Source organism: Anolis carolinensis, chromosome 4 (assembly GCF_035594765.1).
Source record: "Anolis carolinensis isolate JA03-04 chromosome 4, rAnoCar3.1.pri, whole genome shotgun sequence".
Classification (NCBI taxonomy): Eukaryota; Metazoa; Chordata; class Lepidosauria; order Squamata; family Dactyloidae; genus Anolis; species Anolis carolinensis.
In genome coordinates this window covers 148,422,261-148,439,900 of record NC_085844.1, presented here as the reverse complement: position 1 = coordinate 148,439,900, position 17,640 = coordinate 148,422,261, and the positions used below count along the sequence as shown (strand labels likewise).

At 38.4% G+C, this 17,640-nt stretch overlaps 1 long non-coding RNA gene across 1 annotated transcript in view; it reads right to left on the bottom strand.

The window, feature by feature from the left end:
- Positions 1-17,640, bottom strand: part of LOC103278649 (uncharacterized) — a 145,527-nt gene that overhangs the window by 21,300 nt on the left and 106,587 nt on the right. The window contains exon 5 of the long non-coding RNA XR_010005315.1: positions 1,940-2,030. This is a non-coding gene — a long non-coding RNA (uncharacterized LOC103278649). The remainder of the gene's footprint in view (positions 1-1,939; positions 2,031-17,640) is intronic.

Below are 17,640 nucleotides of genomic sequence, written 5' to 3'. Positions count from 1 at the left end.
CCATGTTTGTGGCATATTTAGTCATCAATTTTAGCCATATCTGTTAGAAAGTCTTACACTAAAGACACTTTCACATCATACAGTTATAGCATTACGATGCCACTTTAACTGCTATGGCAACATTTTTTGGATGTTTTCTACCTCTCAGTTGTATTCCTATTTCCAGTCAATTGGGAATAAGAGCAGTCTGTACTTGGAGAGCTAGGGCACTTTCACACCACACAGTTATAGCATCATGATTCCACTTTAGCTGTCATGACAACATTTCCGCCTTTATTTGTAGAAACTTTCAAAATTCCCTTAAAATCAGCAGATGCCCCATATATTCTGAAATATTATGTCTCAGTAGCCATAAAAATGACAGATAGAGGAGCCACACAAGTTCCCCCATTGTCTACAATGAGCTAGATCTTCCCAGAATGTTATGCACAGAACTGTATTTTCACCCACCCAATTTTAGGAATTTCCCACTAGACAGAATGGGGGGAGGGAGCTGAAAACAGGACCAAAAAGGCACATTTTTGCCATCTTGCATACCCCTATAGCTAACCTGTTGAATGCGGTCAATTCAAAGAAGGAAGAACTTTTTTTCACTCAGGGTTTGCCAGTATTTTTGAAGGATTTATTTACCGATATCCACTTGAAAGATTTACCAATATTCATAGGACAGAAAGTAAGAATAGCTACCAAACTGAAGAGGGTTTTCTCCCTTCTGGGATATGTCATGTCCCATCATTGTCATGCTCTCCCTTCTTTCCTTTCTCCCTTCCCTCCTTCCCTGTGTTTTTCAGGGAAGGTCTAATGCAAAGGAAACCTCTACACAACAGAAAACCGAGGGTAGAAGCAAGAGTGACACTAACATGGGACTAAAATGAATCAAAATTGTCATTGACAATAAAAAAGGAAGCTATGATTGACAGTAAAGGCTGTCTCTGAAATCTTTTACAGCCTCTCTGGTGCTGGAGGGAACAGTGATTTTAAAGACAGTTATGGATCAGGATGGGAGGAGGGAGAGAAACAATAATACCGAAGACCGTCATTGGTTGTACAGAAAAGATGTTATTATTAGTTGACTTTAACTGCTACTTTCATGACTTTTAGGGAGTTTGGAAAAAGGAAGGGATTGCTTTTGCTGATGCATTTTTCACAATGGAATGCAGGATTTTTAAAAAATGTGCATAGTAAGAGGAAAACAGAATGATGTTACTAGCAAATGTGGTATAATACCAAGTAAAAATTGTGGTGAGGGAGAAAAAACCTGCACACACTGCCTAAAGAGACATACAATCAGGCCATGACAAGAAAGGCATCAGTAACCATTTGTGGCTTGTGTGCCTGGCTATATCTTGATTATGACAATAGGGATGTGTAGCTTTGGCTGGATCTGCACTGCCCTATATTCCAGAATATAATCCCAGATAATCTGCTTTGAACTTGAATATATGAGTGTACACTGCCAGATAATCTGGAATAAGATGATAATCCTGGGATATAGGGCAATGTAGATCCAGCCTAAGTTGTTATGGGACTTCAAGTCATTTCCAGCCTATAGTATGCATATAGCAACCCCATCACAGGGTTTTCTTCACAAGCTTTGTTCAGAAGAGATTCACAATTGCTTTCCTCTGAGGATGTGAGACTTACCTGAGATCTTGCAGTGGACAAATATATGATTTTGTGGAACTAGAAACATTTTGGGCTGGATCCAGACTGTCCTATAATCCTTGGTTCTATACCTGTGACAGCACATTTACACTGAACATATAATCCCATTTCTGAATGCACATTATATGCTTTAAACTGGATTTAAAGCAAACAACTTGCATTCAGAAACTGGATTATATGGCAAATCAATCAAAGCCAAATAAGAATCCCTAAATAATCTTATGTTATACCTTTATTTCTCAGGTGTTCTGAAGTGTTGGCATGAAGCACATACCTCTACCACATATGTGTATCCGTCATTGAGAATTGCATATAAATCTTGCAGCAATGGTCATCAGTCCAGTAACTGTCCCTTCAGTGAGGTTCTGTTTTTGTAAAAGAAATAAAAATGAATGCCTTGCCAGATGTAGAAAATTTTTTTTAACCATAATGCGGGCTCTTCTGATGTTGTCTATAGATTGTATAACAAACAAACAAAAGTGTTGCCTTCATAAGATCAGAGAAGAGTGGGTGGGGAAATCCAGCTCAGCTCTCCTATAGCTCTGCTGTCTACATGTAACCTTTCAAAGGAAGCATCTTTTCATCAAAAGCTATTCATGAAAGCTACATTCAAAAAATGTCATTTTGAATTGATGTTTTGAGAAATACAGATTAGGATCACAAGTGCAAAAGGGCAGTGGAGCTTTAAACAAATAACAACAAAAAGATTGTCCCATTGTAGGGCTCCAGGCTCACAATAAGTCACTTCATACCATCTATGGTATTTAATTCAGGTTGCGGAAAATGATGCCAGCATATTTAATTCTCTCTTTTTCAGTTTTAATTCTTCTTTTTGGTGGCACTAAGTTCATAACTGATCTGAAAATGAATATGTGCAAGAAGACAAGCTGAAAGAAAGATTAGTATTCTTGTTCTTAACTTCTTTCAGAGCTTTCAGATATAATGCTTGTATTCAGAGAATAACATTTTCTGACACAAACTTTGTAAAATGAGACACATCCACTGGAAGCTGGAGCTGCTTGATGGTATATTTATTCCAAATAGAAATATATGCTCAATTTGGGGGGGGGGGAGGGGTTGAGGCACAAGAACACACAAACCTTTCAAAACTTTGTGCCCACTGGAAACCTTTCTCAATACTATTCTTAGAATTCAGAGGTTCCTTTAGCTATGCCCAGAGATGCTCCTCACTCATCCATAGAATAACTAAGAGGGGAAAATACATGTTACTTGGCTTATATTTATGAAAATAGTTGGCTTTTGCTGATTTTTTTTTAAAAAAAATTGGGCACATAACATAAGAGTCTCAAATAAACGTTGTCCCGTCACTGACCTTTTCTTCAACCCCACATTTCTACCATTGTTGTAATTCAAAACACCAACTAGGCATTTGGGAAAACAATCTAGGCATCCAAATAAAAGAGACAGGCTATGTTATCAAAGTTCCCAAACACAGCAAATGTGAGAGGGATGGTTGTGAATGACTTTCAGTCTCTTCACTATTGAAAATTATAGGAAATTATAGGAAATTTCCTATTCCCTATGTTGGGAATTATAGGAAAATTTCACTGAGGAGGCAATGTTCTTATTTGAGGATCAATGCACTCACTTTTCCCCCTTGAGATACATCCCTGTCTAAATCATAGAATAATTTTGCCATCCAGCAACTGAGTAAAGGTGGAAGGTACAGAACTGAAATCAGAAATAGTAAATGGGGGTGGAGGCATGGAGAACACTTTGCTCTTCCAGGACACAATGGGCCCATCTACACAGGCCTGAAAACCCAATAGAAAGTGGGATAAAAGAGGGGAGTGTAAAAAAAAACCCACCCATAATGTGTGCTTGATCATGGGAGGACATGAAAAACACATGATAAAACAGTTTGCATAACATCAGATATGAGGCAAAAATGCACTGCTACAGAGCACTGTATGGCCCAGCACTCCCAAGAAATCTGAGAGTTCCTTGTGGTATGCTGGTGTAGATTGCTCCAGTGCTTATTCTAATTTTAAAATCTCAAAACAGCTGATGGAGGAATGTAAACAGATGGAGCCATGGACACATAGGTGGCTAAATGGAAGCTCAAGAGGAAAACAATTCCCATGATAACTCTCTTCAACCATTCCTTTGTTCTCATTTTCTGTGTATTTCTGAAAGGAAGCTAAGTTTGAAATTACACAGTGGGCAGCAGCAGGCAAGTGATCAAAGGGAAAAGGGGTTTAAAAGGGCAAATCTGGAGATACCAGGAGTAATGATGAAGAGAAACAACAGAAAAGCTGCTTGTGTGCACTTTACTATATCCACATCAGTGCTGCAACATTAGCAAAATGCTTATGAGGTACAAGCACATCTCAGAGAGTCATTAGGGGGGAAAATAAAAGAAAACTTCTGGCAGATGTCCCACCATACCTTCTGCAGTTCCTTCCAATTCACATTAACCAAACCTTTCTGAACACCATGGGACCATTTCCCAGGATTGAGAGCTCTGTGTATGGACTCTCCTTGTGGTATCGGAATTTTTAATCCCACTTCCTTACTTCGGATTAAGCGGCTGTCTGGAAGGGCTCTCTGTCTCTGACTTCAGAGTAACTGATCATCCTTGAACAAAAGAACTTTACAGACAGACACTTTATCTGAGTACATGTGTTAATGTAGTGATATCTGTTACTATTCCATTAAGGCAATTATCTCTGTTTAAACATTTTGCCTTTCAGTTTTCTCTGAGCCTATTGATTACAGCCTTTGATCCAAAAGAATTAACTTAGAAGCACTTTGATACCTGTTTAACTCCTGAGGCCACATCCTGTGGAATCCTGGTAACTAGTTTCATGAGGTACTTAAAATTCTCTGCTCAAGAACTCTAGTATCTCCCCAAACTGCAAACTCCAGGATCCTGTAGGAAGCAGCCATGACAATTAAAGTGGCATCAAAGTGTTATACTTAAATAGTATGAAAGAGACCAAACCAAAGGCAGGAAGAAGCCAAGCCTTGAAGCTGGCAAGGCCATTAATGTTAATCAAGGACATTAATTACAACAGTCACACTGGCCTCCAACAGACAAGAGTTCTTTCTCCCACCCTGCACCTTCCACAGATATATAAACCTCCCTTGCATAGTTTCTAATATATCTCACAACCTCTGAAGATGCCTGCCATAGGTGTGAGCGAAACGTCAGGAGAGAATGTTTCTGGAACATGGCCATACAGCCCGGAAAACTCACAACAACCCAGTGATTCCGGCTATGAAAGCCTTCGACAACATATAGACCAAAGGCTATTTTTCACAATGTATATGTTAATCAGTTCATCTATGCAAGCATCTCTATATTAATATTCAATTCCTATTTGTAAATTATTGCTGTTAAGGAATACTTTTTCCATTTCAGTTCTTTCCCATTTCCCATTTTACATCACCCATCCAGCTACTCAAGTGTGTAATAATCTGCCAAGTGAGGCAGCACTTCACACATCTGATAAAGTTAGGCTACTATCCATGGAGGTTTACGTCAAATAAAACTTGTTAGTGCTTAAGGTGCCTCAAGAATTTTTGTTGCCAAGGTTACTTTGTTGTTAACTTTTCATATGAGCACATCACCCTCATTGGTTCTCAATAGAGTATGTCCAACAATATGGAGACAGCAGCTCAGAGAAAATCAATTCCAACATCAGCTGCAATCAGAAATCAGTCAATGGGGGGATTGTTTGCAATGCTCATTGTATTGCAGTGGTTAGTATAAAATTCAGAAATTTTGGCCCACATCACAAGAGTCCGTGAGTTCTTGGTGGATCCAGAATGCAAGTGGTTATGTTAGTCTACATCAGAGTGAGCAATTCTATAGGGAGCAGGAGCCAACATTCATCCTTGTGACTTCCCTCCATGCAACATTCCTTTATAAGTACAGAGATTGACTGTTTACTTATATGCTCTGGAAACTTTGCTGTCATTGATATGAACCTCTGGTTGGCAGTTGCTCAGGTCCTAGTCCCTATTCCTTTTTGAAGATAGCAAGAGCATTCATCATTTGGACATCTTCTCTTGTCCAATAATCTTAAAGATTATCAACAAAATCTCTGAGGTTGTGTTTGCAAGTTCCTTTATTACCCTTTGATGCAATTCATCTGGATTTCAGTTCATTCAGTTCATGGAGCACAAGGGTTTAAACCCTTGTGTCACTGAATTGCTCACCTGAACGTTGGCTGAACTGCTGATCTAAAAGTTGGCAGTTCAAATCTGTGAGATGGGGTGAGCTTCTGTCTTTCAAGCTCTAGCTCCTGCCAACCTAGCAGTTGGAAAATATGCAACTGTGAGTAGATAAATAGGTACCGCTTTGGTGGAAAAAGGCAAAGAAATGCTCCAAGCAATCTTGCCAGCCATATGACTAGGAGGTGACAATGTAGGCTCCTCAGCTTGAAAATGAAGAAAAAGCTCCTCCCCAGAGCCAAATATGACCACCACCTCCAGAAGCCGGAAATGAAAGGAGAAGCCTTGCCTTTGTTTGTATGTCTCATTTATATTTGACCGTAAAGGCATTGAATGTTTGCCTATGTAAATGCTGTAATCTACGGAGTCCCCTAGGGGAGAAGGACAGAATATAAATAAAGTCTATTATTATTATTCAGATTCATTTAGAGGGCTTTCCCCCATAGCAACCCTTACGCTCACCTACATGTGCTTATTTTCCCCTATGGGAAATTTAGTTCAACACAACATTTAGGAATATTATTAATGAAGTAGGTATGGGGAAATGATCCCGATGTAGGACAGGATTCTTCTCCTGCACATATGGACACATGGGCTATACTTCAGTACTATTGTTCATTACTACATTAACAACTTAGAATTTTTAATGCCAAGTAAATGTTGCCTGTCCCTCCACACTGTTCAATTAGTAGTCATGTATACTGAACATGACAAGAAGGAAATGGCGTATTGTGTCAATGTGCTTCAAAATCTAAAACCGGTGCTATTCAAATAAATAGCCTCAGATCATATTTAATTACTGCAGTGATTAAGTAGTAAGGACTATAATCCTGGGTGTTGGGGAGGGAGATTTCAGTTCTGAATGAAATAACCTGCAGCGTGTTAATGAGCACCTTTTCCTTGTACATTATTCTATCATTCCTACTTCCTATGACTCCCCACACGGCACTCTCTCTCACTCTCTTTTACATGTTTCATTTGCAAAAGTCAAAGGAAGTGTCATTTCTCCCAATTGTGAAAATGTACATCTCTATTGCTGCATCATTTGCCGCTTTTAAAATTTGTGTGTGTATCTACAAGAATAAAATGTAGGCTGTATTTGCATACTTTTGGTGAAGAGAGAAAGCATGTGCCTTGTTCTGTCAGAAGAACAAACAGGGAGAGGGAGGGTTAGATGAATGCTTGGAGACCTCAACTCAGTAAGGAGCTGGCCTAACAAACAGCCCATAATTGATGCACAACTTTAGTTTAAAACCTCAAGTCCTAGGAGACACTTTGGTAGATCTCATTTAAGAACAATCCTTTCCCTTTCCCGCATAGTTCTTGCAATTTAACCAAGAGATCAAGCTATTTTCTGGCTCTAAAAAAAGGAAATGCCTGAGGTTTGGAAACATGGAATTTAATTTACCAGCTACCCTTAAATTATTTGCATTGGCCGATTAACTTGTACATTGAATGATTGCTGGAGTTGTTTATTTCATTCATTATGTAACACAGGTTACTAGTGAGACTTTTTTTTTTTTTAGAGAAAGGGCTGCAATTGTAACCCTTCAGATTCCATTGCAACTACAGTTATAATCACATTTGTCTATGTTGGCAGAACTAATAGAAGCTACAGAAAAACAATTTCTGGAAGATCATAGATTCACCCCATCCTTTTTAGAGGAACATGGTTCATTGTCCAACATTCCCCTGAGAAATCGCCTGAACTACAGTAATTACTGTATTCATCTTGGAGCTTCCAGATGGTGTTTGACCACAACATATGGTTTCATCATAAAATGATGAAATTTGTAGTTTAACATTATGAGATCCAAGGTTATTTGTTTAGGATTGAATTCAAGTCCAAAAATTTGAACTAATCTTGATGATTTTTTTCTTTTGGGTAGATGTCTGTGGTGGATACTCAGAAGAGCTGCAAGGCCAAGAGCAAGCCATGAGAGTCAAGACAAAGATCCACCCAGAGGAAAGGTGTTCTTACTATACATCAAGGGAACCACTGACCACATAGGCAAACTGATGAAGAAGCACAACCTACAAACCATCTACAGACCCACAAAGAAAATCCAACAAATGCTATGGTCAGTGAAAGACAAGAGGGATCCTCTCTCCTCTGCAGGAGTCTACCGTATACCATACAGCTGTGGACAAGTCTACATAGGAACCACCAAAAGCAGCGCCCAAACACGAATCAAGGAACATGAAAGGCACTGCAGACTCACTCAACCAGAGAAGTCAGCCATAGCAGAGCACTTGATGAACCAACCTGGACACAGTATATTATTTGAGAACACAGAAATGCTTGACCACTCCAAGAACTATCATGTCAGACTACATAGAGAAACCATTAAAATTCACAAGCATGTGGACAACTTCAACAGAAAGGAGGAAACCATGAAAATGAACAAAATCTGGCTACCAGTATTAAAAAAAACTCAAAAATCAGCTTTTCAATGCTAATTTAGGTGATTAACTACAACATTCACACTGACCTCTCTCACCCTAGACTTTCCACAGATATATATTTACCTCTTTGCTTAGTTTTCTCCATACCTCACAACCTCTGAGGATGCCTGCCATAGATGTGGGTGAAACGTCAGGAGAGAATACTTCTGGAACATGGCCATACAGCCCAAAAAACATACAACAACCTCAGAGAAGTTTGCAAATAGGAAACAAAGGCTATTTCCTCTCCTCAAACCTTATTCTGGCAAACGTATTGCCTCTGAACATTTCATTTGCATGACACAACATTCTTGACTAATTACAAGAAGGATATCAAGCCAACTGAAAATGTACAGACAACAATGGCAACAGAAATGCTTTTTCTATACACTGCCATCTAGTGCCCTTTGCATCACTAAAAATATGTCTGTTTCTGATCACTTTGTAGGGTTTCACGCATAAGTCTATCTCATTTTCACATTAAGACGAACATTTTCTTTTAATTCATCTCAAATACATATTCAGATGGCATTCTTCCTCCCAACCTGTTTATGTAAATAGTGTTTTCATATACTGCTGGTAATTTGCAGTGTGAAGTTATTGCATAGCCGTGTTTCTATTTCTATTTTAGCCAGAAACAATACAGATCATGTAATTTCATACACAATCAGTAGGGCAGTGAATCTGCTCAATATTTTAGTTTCAACATTAAAGGAACTATCTCGGGTGCTGAATCTATTTTGTGGATAGCCATTAGCTGCTAGGAATGCAGAGGGTGGATCTTCAGACATGCCTAATGTGCTGTTTGATGCTGGCAAGTGCAAAAGTAAATGCACCAAAAATCCACAAGAATGGACAAGGGAGGGTGAATTATGCCAGTCCCAGATCACATGCAGTGCTTCAATGGAAGAATAGTTCAAATGGGAAAATCCTATGGTTCAAATGGGAAAATTAGCTCTGGGCAGGGTTCAAAACCCAAGAAGGGAATTGCCAGAAAAATTAATCCAAGGTAAATGACAAGGGTCAGAGATCCACAAAGCTAAAAAATCTCATGTAAGGCCACCAAGGAGTGTTGGAGCTGGTTGTCTACAACAATGGTATGGCCTTGACTGAGCTACTTTATAACCAACAGTAAGCTACCCGACTTTAATATCCAGGGTCTTCCTTTTAATGCAGTGGTTCTTAACCTGTGGATCCCCAGATGTTTTGACCTTCAGCTCCCAGAAATCCTAACAGCTGATAAACTGGCTGGGATCTCTGGGAGTTGTAGGACAAAACACCTGGGGACCCACAGGTTGAGAACCACTGAGATAGAGCATGGCATTTAATTCAAATGTGAACGAGTTTCCAGAAATGCAAACATGTGACCTATGTGCAATTCTTTATTTTATTTTCAATCTCAACCCTGGTCATTTTATTTACTCCTCCAGATTTTCTAGAATTGCACATGTTGTATGCTTAATTAGCATGATATAAATCTATGTTTTCTCAGATGCATGTTCCCCTGAATTCAAAGGAACAGCTCAGGGTTGTGGCTATCAAGAAGGAAATGAGAGCATTATACCTCCAAATAAGAATTCTGCTACTCAAATTATTTTTTTAACCCATTTCTCAAATTTCTAGCATTACAGTAACTTAAAACTTCAACTGAGTGTTCAGAAATATAGTGTAGAAATCTAAAGCAAAGGAAAGGTAAAGGTTTTCCTCTGACATTAAGTCTAGTTGTGTCTGACTCTGAGCGTTGGTGCTCATCTCCATTTCTAAGCCAAAGAGTCGGCATTGTCCACAGACATATCCAAGGTCATGTGGCCGGCATGACTGCATTGAGTGCCGTTACCTTCCTGCTGGAGTGGTACCTATTGATCTACTCATATTTGCATGTTTTCGAACTGCTCGTTTGGCAGAATCTGGGGCTAACAGTGGGAGCTCATCCAGCTCCTTGGATTTGAACTGGCGATGTTTCGATCAGCAAGTTCAGCAGCTCAGCAGTTTAACTCGCCGTGCCACCGTGGGCTCCATCTAAAGCAAGGGGACAGGCAAAATTACCAAAAGAATTGTGAGCAAAGAAAATATGAGCCCTATTGTGAACAATTTTGAGTCTTTCTCTCTTCTCCTTTTCTGCAATGCTAAAAATGTAGGAGGTGAAGGGAAAAAAATCAATGTGGGTTAGAATTTTCATTTGGAATGGCAATGTTCTCATTCTCCCCGCTCCTGCACAAACACTGTAAATCTACACCTGGGCATGCTACTAAGGAAGTATGACTACAGTTGTAACCTAAAACATATAAAACATATATCATCATCATCATCCAAAAGAAGTTATTGACCCTCCATTTCCATGATTGTTCCTCTATTTCCAAACACAGAATTATGGTACTGTATATCCATGATATGAAAGACAGGGAGAGAGGAAGGGAAAGAGAGAAAGAGAAAGAAAGAGGGTAGATAGGTAGATAAATAGATAAAATATATAAAATTAACAGTGGAAATTTTGGAGAAGCACTTATGGGCTAGTCCTCAGATACTTTGCTGCAACAGTGCATTGAAGCATATGAGAAAAGACTTCATATTCTGCTCCATGCCAATAAATAAGAAAGGGGAAGGCATTTTGGTTTGCTGCTTCACAGACAAAACATTTGAGACTTCTCTGTTCTGTTCCTGTTGGGTTATCATAGGCTGGATCTACACTGATTTATATTCCAGGATCTAATCCCAGATTATCCCAGATTATGATGGACACCTACCGCCACCTGTAAGAAGTTGTATACCATCTTAGCTCTAATATTTTTAGTTTAATTTTAAGAGCTTTTAAGAACTTATCATGTTGTAAATGCTTGTGATGTATTGTGTTATATTTAAATTGTAATTTTTACAATTTTTATTGAGACTGTTTTTTACCTACCAGTTTGAGTTGTCATCTGTTGTTTTTAGTATTGAATATTTGCCACTTTGTTTATTTTACTGTAAACTGCCCTGAGTCCTCTCGGGGAGATAGAACAGGTAATAAATAAATTATTATTATTATTATTATTATTATTATTATTATTATTATTATTATTATTATTATTTGCTTTGAACTGGATTATATGAGTCTACGCTGCCAGATAATCTGGGACAAGCAGATAATCAGGGATCAGATCCTGGGATATAGGCCAGTGTAGATCCAGGCTTAGACAAAAAGTATTCAGAAATGTTTTTTTTCCACTTCCTTCTTCTGAAATATAGCCTACAACACCTGACATTTCTTGGTGGTCTTTCACTATAGGATGAAGTGGAATCAGGTGTCTTTACAATATTCAGACCATGACAAACTATCACCTGGTTGACCTGGAACAGAATTGACCCAAATTCTAGTGTATCTTAGATTTTATATTTCGTTATCATACACTTTTTCAATTTACTTTCAAGCAAAATCTCTAAACAAAGAGTTAACTGTACAAATGGTCAGTATTTTAGTCTGAAATCTACAAACCCCAAACTAATTTATTTTTCCAAAAGACAAAAAATATTTTTTTCTGGGAGGGAAAGGGGGACGATGACACATAACTGTAAGACAGTGCCCAGGGGTGCCACCTGGTGGTAAGACCCATTTATATTAAGCAAGAAAAATTGTAGAATAGTAATGATTCTGATAAGACTTTTGCATAGAGAAAAATCTGACTTATAGTTACAGACATCCTTTCACCCTGTAATTAGTTTTTTTATTACATTAAATAGTGATGTGATAGCAGATGAGAGTCAAAGGCTGAAGTACCTTGCAGCATTTCCTAAAATGTAATGATCTGATTTCAGCTAGGAAGGTATCTGATGTCCTAAACATCGTAAATAACATCTAACTAAACAATTTTCACTAAGGAAAATAGATTCACTTTCTCTTCATATAAGGAAGATACTATCCTTTATTTTCTAAGGCTGATTCATGAATCATTCATGATCTACAATATATTTATCTTAACAAATTGTGATCACTCTTAGTTGAAAGCATTGAACCAGTAGCAAGAGTATTTAAAGAGACCTTAATGGGAATTTTTTTTAAAGTTCAAAAATATGAATAGCAGTAGAAAACCAGTAAGTGAATTCGGCAGACCAGAAACCTTATCACTTAGTTCAATTCCATTTATATTATCAGGAGAACTATCCAAAATATGAATATTGCATGGTTTTGCAAAAATGTTTCAGTCACTTGAATTTCTTTCACTAAATAGTTCTGAGTTAGCTGAGGCTGTTAGTCCACTTATGGCCCAATCCTATGAGCCAATGTGGCAGCACATAGAGACGTTTAGGATCGCACCCAAGATAGTCTCCCACGCATTCACTCAAAACTGTAGTCCTATTGAAGTGTTCATTGCACAATTCATTACACAATTAATAATTGTATTGTTAGGAGTTTAGGTAAAGATAAGTTTTTTCCCTGACATTGTCTAGCCGTGTCCAACTTTGGAGGTTGGTGCTCATCTCCATTTCTTAGCCAAAGAGCCGACGTTGTCTGTAGAAACGTCCTGGCTGGCATGACTGCATGGAGCTCTGTTACTTTCCCACCGGAACGGTACCTATTGATCTACTCACATTTGCATGTTTTTGAACTGCTAGGTTGGCAGAAGCTGGGGCTCACCCCACTTCCCAGATTCGAACGCCAACCTTTCGGTCAGCAAATTCAGCAGCTTGGTGGTTTAACCTGCTGCACCACCTAGATCCACTTCATTATTCAATCCCTGTTAGTAGTGGAGGCTAGGAATATGGCACATCCACTTTCAGAACTTAAAAGTAGCTGTTCAAGTGATGGACCTAACTAGGGATTGATTGGGCCCTTATTAGGGTTTGGATCCAGGACCCATAGGTTACCAAAATCTATGAATATTCAAGTCTCATTGTATACAGTAGAAGTAAAATGTCCCTTATATAATATAGCAGTAACATCCCTTAAATAAAATGTCAAAATCAAGGGTTCCTTTTGGTGTTATTTTTAAAAATACTTTCAAGCAATGTATGGTGAAATCAGTGCATGCAGAATCTGTGGACACAGAAAGCTGACGACATAGGGTTCACCACCTTGGATAGCTCTTGTAAAGTTCATACTAGATTCAGAGTGGATTCCCTGTCCCTCTGATGTCAGAGCCATCTATGCTGCTTTGCCATCTATTAGCTTGGGAAGGCATGGCTGTGACTTGGGCCTTCTCTCCTCCACCCCACATGGTATTGAATGCTGCAGGAGGAGGGTCTTCTTTGGGAGTCCCTTCTTTGTTCAATGCAATTTCTTCATGTATGTCCATGTGCAGTACTGGGTGGCAGAACTGGCATAGATTGGCTATTGATGGTAGGCCTACCCTCGCTCACACTTGAATAATAGTGATTCCCGTTGAAATGAACAACTTCCACCTGAAGTAACCCTAGCATCTTTCTGCAAGACCTAGAACATTCCTAGAGATATATCATCTCCTAAGATACCTTTATAGGTTTTTTTTTGTAATTCTTCAGTGAGACTCTGTGACAACTTCTGGTGGAAGTATATGCATTGCTTCAATTACTTGAAAGGCCTAGAAAATTCCTAGAGAGGATGTATTTTGTCAAATGAGGGTAGGTGAAACCAATAATATCCACAATTAACTACATTTGCTGAAATAAATACAACATCTGATGAAACTAAGCAGACTACGCTTGATGGAGAAATCATGTAACTTGCTTTGGTGCCTATATTTTGGCTTGGGGATGATTGTTAACCAATACAACAGTAACTAAAGTATAAAGAATAACTTCAAAAGACTCCTGAACACACATACACACACACCCCGCACACAAATCCTCGCTGTCCTCTTTCTCACTTGTTTCAATCATCCTTAATTTTTTTAAGTAAGATACTTTTTGCTATCTGATCATATCTCATAACCACTCTGAAGATTATGAGGAATCTATTTGTCTGTTGGTTTTTTTTTTGTGGGTAAACAGTTTATTAATGAAACGTTACATAACAAAACAGCAAATTATCGCAGATATAGTCAGATAACAATCATTTTGAAATGTACATGCATATCTACATTAGTCAACCAGCCTGCTAATTCTAACACAGTACATATTATTATCTGTTACTCGAAACATATAGAACTGATCTTTCCACATGTCATCCACCACTCTCAATCCAGGTTTCTGCTCATTTTTTTTAAAATTAAATATAAGAGTTTACCCTAACATTCAAACAAAACAAAAACATACAACGTATTACACACAACAAACCCTGCACGCACCCAAAACCCCTATCCCACATAAAATAAAAACCCCTTCCCCACACCCGTGCACCCTTCACCATGACTTCCAACCCTGAAGCACTATGAGGCCTTTAAGCCAATTTATCCTTGTTAATAGTAACCCTAAATTCCTAATGGAACTCCTCTATGTTACTGACTCCTTATTCAGATATGCTATGGTCAGCTTCCATGTTTCTAAAAAGTCCTCATTACTTTTGTTCTTCCTATTGTTGGTAAGTTTGGCCATTAGCATATATTCCCACATTTTTTCTCTCCAATCCTTTTTAGTTAAACCTTTTCCCCTTTCCAGTCTTTGGCTATAGTCAATCTTGCTGCCGCAAAGTCTGTTGGTTTTCTTTTGGCTGTGAGGCAAGGTAGAAATAAAAGGAATGGAGAAAAAGGAGATATTTAAAAGACTTCTGTAGAGACTGGGATGGAAATGGCAAATACATCAACATTAACATTCTTTTTGCACCAGGCTAGGAGTAGACAATACATAGTAATATTTTCCTTTCAATGGCAGAGCTAGGAAAAAAATTTCAACTCAGGGAGGAAATGATGATTTGGAAGAATCTTGGAGGCCAGGCTCCAGCTATCTTCATGGATAAGGGTGAAATAAATAGAGCCAATGGAAGAGAAGGTAAGGTAGTAATAACTACCAGCTTGGACATTTTCCCATCAAGCACATTATTACAGCCTCTGGTGGCCTAGGGGATAAAAGCCTCGTGACTTGAAGGTTGGGTTGCTGACCTGAAGGCTGCCAGGTTCAAATCCCACCTGGGATCTATAAGCTCCAGCTCCATGCGGGGACATGAGAGAAGCCTCCCACAAGGATGGTAAAAAAACAACAAAACATCCAGGCGTCCCCTGGGCAACGCCTTGCAGACAGCCAATTCTCTCACTCCAGAAGCAACTCCGGTTGCTCCTGACACAAAAAAAAAATATTATTACAGCCAATTATATCCAAATCTACTCATGAGCAAACCTCAGTATGCAAACTTCCATGTCTGGGAAGAACATCTCGGCCTTACACAATAGGGTTGTTGTATGTATTCTGGGCTGTATGGTCATGTTCATGTTCTGGAACATGGCCATACAGCCCGGAAAACACACAACAACCCTGTGATTCCGGCCATGAAAGCCTTCGAAAATACCTTACACCAGGGGTCCCCAAACTAAGGCCCGGGGGCCGGATGCGGCCCTCCGAGGTCATTTACCTGGCCCCCCGCCCTCAGTTTTATAATATAATATATTGTATATACATATAATATTGATAATAATATTATAATGTAATACAATATAACACTAATAATAATACCATATAATAGTATTAATTATATATTACTAATAACATTACAAGCAATATTACAGTATAGTGGTATAGTTCAATATAGTAATATATAATACTAATAGTGTGCTATGCTAATAATATAACATATTGTATGTACATATAATTTGTAAGCCACTCTGAGTCCCCTTTGAGGTGAGAAGGGTGTGCTACAAATGAAGTAAATAAATGCAGTAAATAAATAAATAATAAATAAATACATTTTAGACTTAGGCTCACCTGAAGTCTGAAATGACTTGAAGGCACACAACAACAACAACGACAACAACAACAACAACAATCCTATTTAACTTGAATATCTCATTGGTCAGAAGCAGGAGCACACTTCCCATTGAAATCCTGATAAATGTATGTTGTGTTAAAATTGGTTTTATTTTTAAATATTGTATTGTTCCTTCATTGTTCTTGTTGTTGGTTTTGCACTACAAATAAGACGTGCAGTGTGCATCAAAATTTGTTTTTTTTTGTTTTTTTCCAAATGATAATCCGGCCCCTCAACAGTCTGAAGGATTGTGGACTGGCCCTCGGATTAAAAAGTTTGAGGACCCCTGCCTTACACAATAGGCTTAATGTCTGCAAAGCATTTCTCAGTTCCACACTAGGCATTCAAAATTTAAATATTCCATCATAGATTTTGATCACTAATTAGAGATAATAGCCAAGGTAGGTGAGATAGCAAACCACACAGGCCACACAAAAGATAATGCCAACTTCTTTTCTGTGGGTTGTTCTGTTACAGATGAACACTTATATAGTAAGTAAATAGAGTAAACTATATGAACCCAGTGCCTTCTCCCTTGGGTATCTCTATTTGCTGCCACCACCCAAAGTCTATGTAAAAATACTTTTGTCCACATGCAAAGCACCATATCTGCACCTGCCATTCTTACATTTCTCTGAACTGTGTGTTAAAGCTTGACCTCTTCAAGGAATCTGGTGGATGATGGAAAATAAGAAAAACAATTTATTCAGCCTGCATATCATTCATTGTGTAGAACTCTTGTGAGGTGCAAAATAGTACTCCCTGCCCTAGAGTACTACTACTGCTACTACTATACTACTACTACTACTAATAATAATAATAACAACAACAACAACAACAACAACAACAACAATAAAAAATAGTCCTTTATCCATCACACAATTATTACACATTTCAAACTTGACATCCCATTTTGTTACAAACACAGACTCCACTGGAGTCTCCCAGTCAGGTTTGGGAGCACACTTGACTATTTAGTTGTTTGAACTGAAAATGCTGGGATGCTGAATGCCATTTTCATTGAAGTACACGTTGAAGCATCTCCTCTGTCTCATTCATCCTGCAGGACCGTATTCCACTATCTGCCATGGAACCATCATATGGAATTCTGTCAGTGGTATTCTAGTGAAGTTCTAGAATTGTGTAGCTGAGAATTCTAAATGCTGCCAATCCCAAGATTCCACAGGATGTTGTCAGGTTTGTTGTTGTGAAATATAGTGCAATAACTATACATTCAGCCCTGTGTATCTACAAATTCTACATCCATGGATTTCATTATCCATGGCTTGAAAATACCTTTAAAGAACTAAATTTCAAAAAGCTAACCTCGATTTTGCCATTTTCTGTAGTGGGTATAATTTTACTATACCTTTGTATATAATAGGACTTGAACATTCATGGATTTTCGTATTCACAGGGTGTTCTAGAACCAAACCCTAGTGGATACCACAAGCCCACTGTATAGTAGACTTGTGCATGAA